General features: G+C 43.0%; 1 protein-coding gene across 1 annotated transcript in view; it reads right to left on the bottom strand.

Moving 5' to 3' along the window:
• Positions 1–13236, bottom strand: part of LOC114807450 (orofacial cleft 1 candidate gene 1 protein homolog) — a 55217-nt gene extending 41981 nt beyond the window's left edge. Inside the window, exon 1 of the mRNA XM_039910579.1 lies at positions 13140–13236. The gene's annotated coding sequence lies outside the window, so the exon portion shown is untranslated. The remainder of the gene's footprint in view (positions 1–13139) is intronic.
• Positions 13237–13641: the final 405 nt, after the last annotated feature.

A 13641-nucleotide genomic window follows, 5' to 3' on the forward strand; every position in this document is an offset into this window, starting at 1 on the left:
TCAGAAGAAGGATTGGGAGGGGAGGTTCATGAACGGATGTTTTCACTGGAGGAATCTGAAAAACAAAAGTTAACCGGAAGCGATTAGTTGTCGAGGGAGTCATAAATTAGCAAACCACACCCTTATCGGGTATCTGTGGCACTGTCAAACAAATGGAACCTTAAGGCAAGGCTAAACAGCTCAGGAACAAAAGTCAGAACCAGATTGAACCTCTCTTGGACTCCCAAACTTCCGTATCAATCAATTCCCTGTATTTAATGAGTCCTTATTTTATTCAGAGTAATCAATTAATGCTACTTATTGAGCACTTACTGTGTGCAGAGCACTATATTAACTACTTGGAGGAGCACAGCACTATAGATTTGGTGGAAATGATCCTTGCCCACAGTAAGCTTCCTATCTAGACAGATAGCAAAATAAATTACAAATATGAAAAGGAATGGAGTAGAAGTATGTGGACATAACTGTTCTGGATGCGAGTGCAGAGGCAACACAGAAAGGAGAGAGAATAGGATGGGGCAACGATAGATTAGTCAAAGAAAGCTCCTGGAAGAGAAATTATTTTAGGAGGACTTTGAAGATGGGAAGAATGCTGGTTGCGAAAGGGGAGGGAGTTCCAGGCCAGGGGAGGTGGAAGACGTGAGCAAGAAGTAGATGGCAAGAGAGATGAGATCAAGACCCAGGAAGTAGTCAGGTGGCAATAGAGAAATGAAGCGTATAGGTTAGATTGTAGTAGCCATTGGAGATTTTGAAGAGGGGACTGTCGCCAGGGCTCCGGTCAATGGTACGGGTGGTAGCCTGAAGAGGGGAGAGCGTGGAGACAAGGAGAACTTACAGAAGCTAATGCAGTAATAATAATAATAATGGCATTTGTTAAGCACTTACTATGTGCCAAGCACTGTTCTAAGCACTTGGGGGATACGAGTAACCAGGTTGTCCCACATGGGGCTCACGGTCTTAGTCCCCATTTTACAGATGAGGTCACTGAGTCCCAGAGAAGTGAAGCGACTTGCCCAAAGTCACACAGCTGACAAGTAGCACCCATGACCTCTGCCTCCCAACCCCGGCCTCTTTCCACAGAGCCCCGCTGCTTCAGTAATCCAGCCAGGTGGTAACAGCTACCTGCACCACAGTGTTTGTCACGAGAAGAGTGAATTCCAGATTAGTGGAATTTAAATTAATGAGGTTTTTATCTATATGAAGGATTTTTATGAGCAGGGCTCTGACCAGTTTTCCTTTATGTTCACCGAGGTGGAGAAATCTGCTTTAAATTATAGCAGGAGAAAGTTTGGTTGGCAAGAGGAGGATTCCTAGATTGGAAAAATGATAAAAGTCAGAGAGTATCAAAGTGACTGTGAAGTCTCTAACCCTGTAGAATATTTTTTAAAAGAAGAGACAACCATTTAGTCACTCACTTGCCCTGAGGCCAGAGACTGGACAGGATGATCTCTGAAGGTCCTTCCCAGCAATGTGATTCTGTTTCTAATTTCTGGACTGGCTTCAACTGTACACAGCATTGGAACTTGGTGAATTTTCATTTTGCCATCATCTTCTTGGACACAACTTTCACGGCCAAATTTCAGAATTCCTAAAATTCCTTCGGTTTGTATCTTTGTAAATCCAGTATTTAAATACGCTGGAGTTTCAAAGCCCACACTAGTTACTCTGGGTAGGGAATGTGTTATACTGTTATATTGTACTATCCCTTCCACTGAGTACAATGTTCTGCACAGAACAAGAGTGCTCCACAAGAAGAAATGCTCAAAGCAAACTACTGATTGATTTAATATCTAAGACTCCTCTCTCACTTCTCCCACACTGTCTGCCCTTAATCAGTTTTCCTCAAAAATATTTTCTGGATCCACCTCTTCTTCTTCAGTCATACTTATTGTGCACAGAACTCTGTACTAAACACATGGGAAAGTACAATAAAACAGAGTAGGTAGACGTGGTCCCTGCCCACGAGAAGCTGCCAGAGAAGCAGCTTGGCTTAGTGGATAGAGCACCTGGAGTCTAATCCCTGGTCTGCCATTTGTCAGCTGAGTGACCTTGGGCAAATCACTTCACCGGTTCCTTAGTTACTTCATCTTTAAAATGGAGATGAAGACTGTGACGGGAGGGACAGGGACCGGGTCCAACATGATTAGCTTGCGTCTCCCCCAGCACTTAGAACTCTGCTTGACACATAGTATGTGCTTACCTAATATCATCATTATTATTATAGAGCATCTACTGTCTGCAGGACACTGCCCGAAGGGCTTGGGAGAGAACAGTAGAATGAACAAGCAGCAGGTCTGAGCCCACACAGACCTGGACAGAATCACGGTGAGAGTTTCTGAGAAGCCTGAAGTCCTCTCATCACCATCGCCCTTAACCTTCACAAAGAGCTGCCATGGGGCAGAGTCCTCTGTGGGCCCAGAGTTAAAAGACAGACACGAATCCTGCTTTCAGCTGTTTCCAGCAATGTAAGGCAACCCTGCCCTTTCCAGCCCTCAACAGCCAATCTCTTCCCCAGGTGCCCCTAAGTGGGTTCAGCAAGCAGTGACCCTTTAGGACTCCAGAGGTTGCTGGGCCTTTCCCTGCCCTATATGGGGCTCCTGAGGGAGGGGCAACTTGGTTTGCAGGTGGGCAGGAGACAGAACATGGCCCATCTCGGGCTTTGGTGAGTAGGGGGCTCTAGCTGCTCCAGCTATACTGCCCCCCCCCCAACACCCTATCCTTACTTTATACATACACACAAACATATTTCTTTTAGGGTGGAACTGGGGTTCCTGATACCTGTTGCATTAACGATTCTGCTGATGATCGGGATAGTGGGGGTCTCGGGATAGAGTTAAAAACTGGCTGTTGGGGAAGGTATTGACTTCAAAGTTTCAGAAATGATTTTGGTGTGTGTTGCTGACTTGGGGGGGGATGAAAATTGGTGGGGGGGGTCCAAGGGAGAGATGTGGTGGCACTTGATATTTTTGTGTTGTGATATTGATAATGGAGTATATGTGTGTGTGTACATATATATGTACATATTGTACATTCCCTGGGAAAGAAGGCTATGGAAACTGGGGAGGGGCTGGAGTGGTGATGATTATCTGTGGGCTCTGGCTTATGTTTCTGATATCGCTGTTGGTTCTGGAGAGAGATCTGCCCTGGCTGGTTCGGGCTCGGTTTGTTTTGTGGGGAGGTTCTGGAATCCGAGGACCTTGGACCTGGGGAAGGTCAGGCCTGTTTTTAGGGTGACGGCTGGGGCCGAGGGCCCTGGAGGGCTGAGATAGATGCCTTAATGACCACCACGTGGGGCATGTGGGCTGTATGCTTCCTGCCCCTCTGTACTTCTCTGTGTAATTGTTCCTTGCTCCTCCTACTTGGAGAGCTGGGGAACCGTCCTCTCTATCTAAGAAGCAGCATGATCCAGTGGATAGACGATAGGGCCTGCAACTCAAAAGAACCTGGGTTCTAATCCTGGCTCCTCCACCAGTCTGCCGTGTAATAGTGGATGAGTCGCTTCACTCTATGCCCGTTACCTCATCTATAAAATAGGGATGAATACAGGAGCCCCTTGTGGGACATGGACTGTATTCAATCCGATGAGCTCATGTCTACCCTGGTGCTTAGTACAGCGACTGGGCATATTGCTAAGCAGTTAATAATACCATTTCAAAAAGAAAAAGAAAAAGCTCAGACCTTGTTGAAGTGCTTGGTGCCCAGAGTGTACTGGTCATGGTGAGGGGGCTGCTGCCCCTTTTGCTGGTTGAGGATCCCATGCGTGTGGAAAGAGACTGACTCTTTCTCAGGGGGCTGCTTCCTCCTCTATTTCCATTCCTACTGCTTTCTCTTCCAGCCAACTTTAAGAAATTACAGGGAATAGAGAAGCAGGGTGGCCTTGTGGATAGAGCCTGGCTTGGGTTCTAATGCCGGCTCTGCCCCTGGTCTGCTGTGTGACCTTGGGTAAGTCACTTCACTTCTCTGGGCCTTATCAGTAAACTGGGGATTAAGACTCTGAGCCCCATATGGGACAAAGACAGTGTCCAATCTGGTCTTGGGCCCCAGGTTGGAATAATAATAAGCAATTACTGATTTGTTAGTGTGGACACAGCACTGTCCTACATCGCACTGTAAACCCCTAAAGAGCAGATGTGAAATTATGTTCACAACAGTGCTCGTCCCAGTAAATGATGGGCAGGAGGCTTGTCCAAAGCTCTGGCCTAAGCTTGTGGTCCAGTGCCTGGCCCGGAAGCATCTGAGGGTCTGTCCCAGACACTGAACCCCCTTAAGAAGGAGTCCACCACAACCTTGGACTTGTCTGACATTGTGCATCCCCCTGTTGGTGGGGTCACGTGGGCTGTGTGATGCTGTGAGCCCCCCTGAAGACAGAACTGCTGTGTCCTGGGGCTGTCCGAAGCTGTGAGCCCCCGGAGGGCAGGGCCACCGTATCCATGTGTGTAGACGAGCATAAACATGAGAATTGGCCTAGCAGAGATGCCGCATCAATGGAAGAGTGGGACGGGATATCGACATCAGAGTCCACCCTATAGGGTCTGTTAGACTGGAAGCCTCTAGAGGATAGAGATTGTATCTCCTACTTATCTGTCCCCGAATCCCTCAGTGCCACGAACATTCAATACCGTATAGCCCTCCTGGCTCTCCTGTTGGCTGGTATCATCACACTGATAGATCACAGTGACCAGTTGTACCTGTATGTACAATTATTTATATTAGTGTCAGTCTCCCCTTCTAGACTGGAAGCTCATTGTGGGCACAGAATGTGGGTTTATATTGTACTGGCCCTAATGTTTAGTACAAAGCTCTGTACACTGAAAGCGCTCAAATGCAATCGACGAAACGCTTAGCACCACTATTATCATTATTACTGCTATTACTTCCAGTCTCCAGTATAGAAAATTTACCCTCAAGGCCCCATGGCTATTGACTCCTGGATTAGCTAGCTGGGTGATACTCCTGTGAGCTGAAATGGAGTCCATACTTGTAGAGAAGAAGCCCAAAGCACTACGGCACTAGTCTCTAAGACATTAAATATGTGAACCCTCCTCTCTGAACCTGAATCCATCACCTTATGGACCCTCCTTTCCCTTGTATTTCTTGACTGGCCACCTTGTGCCTGACTGATTCTAGAGGCTGTTGAGCCTATAAAAAAAGAGCATAAGAATTTATCTGTCCTCATGGAATTTAAGGACTGGGTGGAGGATGAGGGGTGGATGAACAAACGGTCACTCGAATGGGTCTCTATAAGGACATGAAAAGTTGTCTCTTAGCAAAAGTTACCCTTCCTGAAGCAAATACTATTGCTGCTATGTGTAAATGGATTTGTTGGAAATATTTGGCAGAGTCGCATTATTTCACCAGCTTCCTCAAGAAGGGACCACGGTTGGCAAGTGGAGGGGGAGTGGTGCGGGAAATATTATTTGCTTAATAGAGAGTGGGTGTGAATTTGCAGAGGTAGAATATTCAGGAGTATTAGGTGGAAGTAAAATGGTATCAAACAGTAATAATGACATTTGTTTAGCACTGTCTACATGCCAAGCCTTGGGGTAGGTATTATACAATCAGAGTATACACAGGCCCTGCCTGTCCCACATGGTGCTCCAATTCTAAAGGAGAGGAAGAACAAGTAAGTAATCTCCCATTTTGCAGATCAGGAAACTGAGGTACAGAGTTTAGTGACTTACCTCAGATCTCTCAGCATGTAAGTGGGTTCTAATCCTGAGACTGTCAAGCCCTCTGACTGCCAAGCCTATGTTCGTTCCATTAGGCCACACAATAGGCTTCCCAACGAAGAGAGAGGTCAGACAAATGTGAGGAAGAGCAGCTGATCTAAACTTTCCCACTCACAGTCACAAATTTAGATTGGATTTACAAAACGTTAAGGAGCCAGTAGATAATGTCGAGAGTGAAATTTGGATGTCAAAGAGGAATGGATGGGCTACAACTTTGGAAAAGCGTTCATGTGGAAGAAAGAAACCAATGAAAATTAGACTTCCCAGTATGCAGGGCTGCCTTGGAAGAGCACTTAAACATTCTGACCGGTTCAGATCTTGAAGCTGTCTCCTGAAAAGATAATGCTCTGTTAATCAATGGTATTTATTGAATGCTTACTGTGAGATGACTGTACTAAGCGCTTGGGGGAGTACAATGCAGCAGAGCTGGTAGAGAGATTCGCAGCCCCCAGTGAGCTTACAGTCTATTAGACTTCAAAGGACTCTCCAAATGGTCAAATGGAATAAGATCTGGAAGGGGATTATCCCTTTGACGACTTTGTTCATCCAGGATTCCCTGTGTGTGCAATTTTAAAGTTGCCGAACAGGGCCCAACTGTCATGACGGGCACCACACGCTACATTTCAGCTGCCGCTATCACCGAGTACTTTGCATGGAGATCCAGTTAAGATAGAAGGTGACTTTCTTCTCTATCGGTGGGGGTTCCAATTGTCTTGAACAACATTACAAGTATGCTGATTTGGTCCCTGTAGTTTTTAAGGGCTGCTTGGTTTTTATAACCCCCATCTCCCAGATAACGCAGAAGCTAACAAGTTTGTAAAGTAAATGCACTGGCAATATGAAACAAGAGCAGCTGCATATCCAACTGTGTAAAGAAATATAGAGGGTTCTTCTTTTTCCTCCAGTGGTATTACTCACTAAGGTTTAATAGAGTCGAAAGCATATGCTTAAGTATAATTACTCAACAACTCAGACCAATTTCCACATCACAGCCTTATAAATAAGATACTCAGTTCCACCTAGCTAGTTACTCTGTGATATTTCCATGCCCACTTCTCCCTCTCCAACCCCGGACAGTGGGCTCTATAAACCAGTAACTCTTGTTATGGCTTTTAAACTTAAGAATGTATCAGGATTCTGTGGCACATTTAGGTTTCTTGGATCTTCCCCAGTCAAGGATGTTTATTGCAGCCTACTATGTGCAGAACACTGTACTCAGCTCTTGAGAGGGTACATTACAACAGAACTTGACGATATGTTCCCTGCCCATAATGACCTGGCAGTCTAGGCACCTGCAATTCATGTAAATAATATTTGCTAGGTGCTTACTACATGCTTGGTAAAAGGGCAGAACAAATTACCACAATTATTACTCTGCTCTAGAGCACAGGATATAAGCAAACCGGACATACTCCCTGTCCCACCTGGGTCCCTCAGTCTAAGTCCTCTAGACTGTAAATTTATGGACAGGGAAAGTGCCTGTTGATTGTTATATTGTACTCTCCCAAGTGCTTAATACAGTTCTCTGCACACAGTAAGTGCTCAACAAATGACTGAGTGAAGGAGAAAAGGTATCTTCTCTGAATTTTTATAAATGGGAAAAATGAGGCCCAGAGAAGTTAAGTAAATGTCTTAGGCCACACAGCAGCCGAGTGGGAGAAAGAGGATTAAAATTGAGCTTTCCTGTCTCATAGTCCCACGCTCTTTCCATTATGCCACACTAATGGCTTAATGATTGTTTTAAACCTAAGTGATTACCTCTGAAACACACTCTCAAGTTTTCCCAGCAGTTCTTCCTCTGGAACCTCTAATGGCAAGTTAGGAGAGAAAGAGAAATCGATGTTGTAGCAAAAGGGAAAGGACAGGCACTCAGTCCTCATCTTAGATCTGCACTAGATGAAAATTTGGGAGATAGGAATCTCTTTGAAAAATGTATTCTTTTTCAAAGGGGGTAAAAGTCGTTCCATCACTTTTTGGTGAATGTAAAAGACCCTAAATGGGTGTTCGGATTTGAGCGTCCTTCCTTCCACGGGCCCTCAACAATACAGACAGGATGGCCTAGTGGAAAGAGCACTGGCATGGGGGACAGAAGACCAGGGTTCTAATCCCAGCTCTGCCATTCACTTGTTGTGTGACCTTGGACATGTTGCTTTAACTTTTCCATGCCTCATCTGTAAAATGGGATTTTAATGTCTGTTCTCCCTCTCTCTTAGATTGTGAGCCCCATGTGGCATGGGAACTATGTCTAACCTGATTATCTTGAATTAGCTATAGTCTATTACAGTCTATAGTCTATTAACTAGAAAATACAGTGCTTGGCATATAGTAAGACGATAACAAACAAAGCATTTATTAATGATTGGGCCTGGAGAGTCAGCTGCTGGTGGTTTAGGGCTCTCATAAAGTCCCCCAGAGCTATGTTACTATAATAATAATGGTATGTAAGTGCTTACTACATGCTGAGCACTCCCAGCCACTTGGTATAATAGTCTGCATAAATACCATTGAGAGGTTGATCTTTCCTCACCTCTAATTTTAGTGCCATCGCTGCCAAACATCCCTTGCTTGCTGTGTGACCTTGGGCAAGTCACTTAACTTTTCTATGCCTCTATCAGTGGTATTGACTGTGTGCAGAACACTATGTTAAGAACTTGGGATATCTTCGGCGCTGTTTAGGGTAGGTACAATTCAATCAGTTCAGACGTGGATCCTGTTCCCATAAGAGTCAGTTTATGAGAGAGGAAGAATAGGTATTTTCAGATAAGGAAACTGGGGAACTCCCATGCAGTTTAATAAAATTTTCTGCATACAAGTACCACTGGCTGAGGCATAGAGAAGCCAGGTGACTTGCTCAAGGTCACATAGCGTACATGGGACCAAGAGAGAAGCCTTAATCCCCAGTCCTGTGCTCTTTTTCTGCTGCCTAAAGAATTTATAGCCAACAAAAGTTGGCCAATTCCCCTTTAAGTGTACTATCCACAAAGGAACGATTTTCCTTCAGGACCACATCACTTGATATGGAAGAATTCTTTCAACACGTACTGGTCACGTTGGGACTTTTGATGCTGACACATTGGCTACCCCAGTAGCTGCCTCTTTCACACTCTCTGCCACTGATTTTATCGCAAATTCTCAGGTAGGTGGCCTAAAGACATTTTTCATATACAAAGCTGTGGGAAATCTATTCTGATTCTCCAAAAAGACAGGAATATAAACCTCAAAGCTTTCTAAATTTGAGCAGATGTTCTTATGGTACTAGATGGTTTGCCAGTAAGTCTCCAAATCAGGCATGGGTGTGAAACAAGATCCTGGAAACGAGTTACCGTCCTTGGATAATATGAGCAGGAGAGAAGATATTTGCATTAGCTGCAGCCAATCTGTTTATGCAGTGAAAGAAGAAAAGGTGAGAAAGGTAGCATTTGCCAGCCCGTCTAATAGTAATCACATCTTGGGAGACACTGGAACCACAGTGAAAGATATTGTTCAGCCCATAAATCTATTACCTCATTGTAGCTGCTAAGGAAAGTGTCAATAAGGTTAACTGTTGCCTAAATACAGGCATTTAGTCTAAGCCTGTTCAGAATCCAGTCCAACTTGTGTTTCATGTGTTTCAGAGGAAAAAAAAAAACACCACATGTCAAAATTTATTTTCCCATACCCTGTTTCCTGTGGTCTTCACCAGAAGTGACTCAAACCATGTCCCATCTTATTAGGCCCTTTTTCATTGCCCTGATTTGGTTTCTTTATTCACCCTTCTCTCAGCCCCACGATATTTATGTACATATCTGTAATTCATTTATATTAATGTCTGTCTAGACTGTGAGCTCAATGTGGGCTGGGAATGTCTACCGATTCTGCAGTATTATACTCTTCCTCAAGTGTTTAGTCCAGTGCTCTGCCCAAAGTAAGCGCTCAATAAATATGATTATCGACCTCAACTGTCAACTGGCCTCAGAGTTAAGATGAGGAGGAGAGGCAGGTCCCTTAATGGTGAAGGCCCCACTCAGTTTTCTTCCCTACTCCCTGCCCCCCTTAGTAATGTTTGAGTTTTGAACTAGCGCCTTTAAGGGAAAACATTTTTATTCCTGCATTAATTCTGGGCCTTCCTTCTTGGGAAGTAGATGTGTATCGATATCCTTATTCTTCTTTTTAAATCATTTAACCAATCAGAATTTATCACACACTTACAGTATGCAAAATCCTGTTCAAAGTGCTGAGAACAATATCTAGCCACAGAAAATTCACAGTTTAAAAGTGGAAGACTGACGCGTAGGGAAGAGTCAAGTAGAATTTCAATAGGTTAAACATACCAAATGTGTACTCATTTAATCGCCTCTAGTCATTGTTTTTGATCACTCTTAGAGGGAGGTAGATCCCCCTCAGGCTAGGGAAAGGTGAACGTTGGACTCATCTTTTAAAGGAGGTTAGAAAAAAAGGTGCCGGTAATTGAAGATTGCAAAGATTAATAGGGATGACTGGGTTTGTTTTTAAAAAATTACAACTACCTAGAAGAACATAAAATATTAGAAAGCATTCAAACATGATTTTGTGAAAAGCAAATCAAGCCAGAAAAATGGTGTAATGACAGACCGTGGAGAAGGAGAATAATTATAATTAGTAGTAGAAAGTTAAGCACTTAATATGGGCCAAGTATTAGGTTAGATACAAGTTAAGCAGGTTCCATGCAATCCCTGTCCCACATGGGGCTCACGCTCTTAATCCCCATTTTACTGAGGAGGCAACTGAGGCCCAGAGAGTAAGTGACTTGCCTAAAGTCACACAGCAGACATGTCACAGAGCTGGGTTTGGATCCCAAGTTCTTCTGGTTCCCAGACCTGGGCTCTATCCACTAAGCCATGCTGCTTCACCCTGGTAATGGTAGCTGAATCTAGGTAGCCATTTAACTGATAAACAGAGGATCTGGGTTTTAATCCCAGCTCTGCCACCTGCCTGCTGTGTGACTTTAGGCAAATCACTTAACTTCTCTGTACCTAAGTTTCCTCAGCTGCAAATGGGGATTCAAAACCTTTTCTCTTTCCCACTTAAACTGTGAGCCCTGATTAACCTTTATCTACCACAACACTTAAAACAGTGCTTGACACATAGTAACCTTTTAACAAATACCATTTTTAAAAAAAGAAAGGAAAAAAACCCTTCTTTGAGCTTCAGGATCTTCATCTGTAAAATGGGGCTACCATATTCTTCCTTCCTTTTGGACTGTGAGCCAAATGTAGGGCAGAGATGATCTAGCCCCAGGTTCTTGGGACCACTCCAGGGCTAATATGGGATTAGAGCAGAGATTCTGAGGCGTCTTCCAGCATTTTTAGTCTCCAATTAGCAAATATTAATTTTCCATTTCATGGACAGAGAAATGGAGGCATAAAAGCGCCTAAAGTCTCAGAGGTGAGCTAACCTTGGCTCATACTGACAGAGATAAATGTAAAATCTATTTCTCCTCATTCCTAATTCGTTACTGAAGTTCCTAGACCGGGGTGACCCTATGATTATTTTATGTTTATGCCTCTATAACCCTTTTATTATTCATGGAATTCTGGTTCCCAAAGAAATAACTTGAGAAGATCAGGCAACATAAACCAACATCTGTTTGAAGATCAAACCAATAAAAGCAAGACTGAAGTCTGACGGGGCTTTGCTCTTTACGATATTTTAATTAATAGCGTGTAAAGAAAAGCTGCCTATTTTTATTGCCCAGATTTTCATAACTTTTGGTTTACTTTTGTGGAGACTTGTTTTCCTAGTGGGTAGACAAATCTCTCATTGTTTGTTCCAGAATTTATTATTGGGCAAATATTTGTAGGAATCAATAAAACTGATCCTGGTCTGACTTGCATAAAATGACATCAAATCATAAAGTTGATTTTTAACACTATGCCATTCACGGAGACATATAAGAACTTTATGGGTTGTGTCTAGTCAAAATTCTTATGCGATGTACCAACTTGTTTTAAAAGCATTCTCAGACGGGAAAATATCTGACCCTTATTCCTATTCCTCAGATATTTCTGCTTTGCAAGTGCTTATCGTGGATTTTCTTCAGTTTTCCATGACAACATTGAGCTTTCACTATTCTAGGAGTTCACATTCCTCTCTGGCAGGTCTGAAAAGCTCCAAAATAAGGTGCAAATGAAAGAACATGAGATCATTCTGGTTTCATTTCTCTAATAGGCAATGTCTATGCAAGGTTTTATGGTCTGGCATTTGAGAGGTTGGTAATTGAGAATCCATATAAACAGAGAAATAAGTTCAGGCCAGTGTCAGTGAGAGGTGAGATTTGATCTGAACACACAGTGTGGAATGGAAGAGGTTTCCATGGATAAAGTTGACCCTTAGCAGGAAATCTACTGTGTCCCTTTCTGGAGGCTCTGCCATACAGGGCCATTTTGGGCAAATTGTGTGTAATCATGCCTACATGATTACATGTAAAATGCCTTGTTATTTCAAAAACACCTTAAGTAATCAACACTGCCAAGGAGATTACTGACCAACATTTTAGTAGAACTTAAACTTAGAGATTTATCAAACACTCTGATCTGTCACTATGTCCTCTTCCACAACAGTCCACAGTCTGTTACCATTGCTGATAATACCTTTTCCCATTCATGCTTAACAAATACAGAAAGCAACAGTGTATTTGGAGGAATCGGGCCAGACATCTTTAGGACTTTAATAGTATGTAAGGTAATTGCCTTGTTGAAGTACTGAACACCTTATAGGGCTCATATAGAAACAGAGAGACCCCTCAGAAACTACTTATTTTGAGTTCCCTCTGAGAGGTGGAAAAATCCATCACCCCTGCCAAAGCCAAAAGAGATCACCATTTCATTTGGTATTTCACCACAAAATATGGATTTTATGGAAGCATTTCATATTGGTTTTTTTAAAAAGACTACCAACAGTATCTGAGCTTCAAATTTCTTTCCTCTCTTGTTGTGTCCACCTTGAACTCATTCGCTGTATTCCAGTGAGATAATGGAAGCCAGAGAGACAATAGGAAAAAAGGAAAAAAACTAAGTGTACGTTGTGTGAAATCTACCACAAACAAGAACCCTGCTCCTGGGTACGGGTAAATTAAATCGTATATTTTAAAAATTAATTTGCTTTTTCTACATAATAGACAAATGACTGACATCTTTCCATTTTACTTTAATATCGGATGTTATGTTTCTCATCTTTGAAGCCTTTAAAACAGCACCTCCAGCAAGATCTAATGCATCGAAATCCCAGTTTAAACCTCTGAGGTAATTATGGCCTCTAAGCAGTCCAGAAAAGAAAGAAAATATCTTAAAGTCTCAATTATTTTACCCATAGACAGGTTCAAAACTGGCCTTGAAAATTCCTCGACGCAGCCAAAATTCAATTTGAATCTTTAGAATTCTTGGAAAACCCTACCTCTGTCTCTCAGATCCGGGCAGTCCTTGCCTCTTGAAACTGTATCCCTGCTGCAGTTTCTATGGGAACAGTGACGTTTGGGTTTCGTTGATGGGCAGGTTCTTGGCACATTCAACCAGTGTGCAAATGTCCTTGTCATCCTGAGAGACCCCTTCAGCCCGTTTTTTTTTCCTGAACCATTGATGGGATAAGGTGGTCTCCAAATTATTATTCTCCAGTCCATTTTACCTTGAAAGGAATAAAGAGCAAACATAAGCTCTGTGAGTTAGGAATGGGGATTGTTTGCTAAAGAAGCAAAAAGTTTAGATTACATTTTTCCGGCTATTTTTTTTTTCCTGGGAGGACTGGGAGATACAGGTGCTATTTGTGACTAACATCCAAATGCAATAAGGTCAGGAAAATAAGATGGCTACAAGTTAATTTGTGTTTGTCTTCTGGGAACACACTTGAACAAGCTCATGAATTCATTCACGGATCAAGTCCTATGCTGACTCCTGGGATT

Source organism: Ornithorhynchus anatinus, chromosome X2 (assembly GCF_004115215.2).
Source record: "Ornithorhynchus anatinus isolate Pmale09 chromosome X2, mOrnAna1.pri.v4, whole genome shotgun sequence".
Taxonomy (NCBI): domain Eukaryota; kingdom Metazoa; phylum Chordata; class Mammalia; order Monotremata; family Ornithorhynchidae; genus Ornithorhynchus; species Ornithorhynchus anatinus.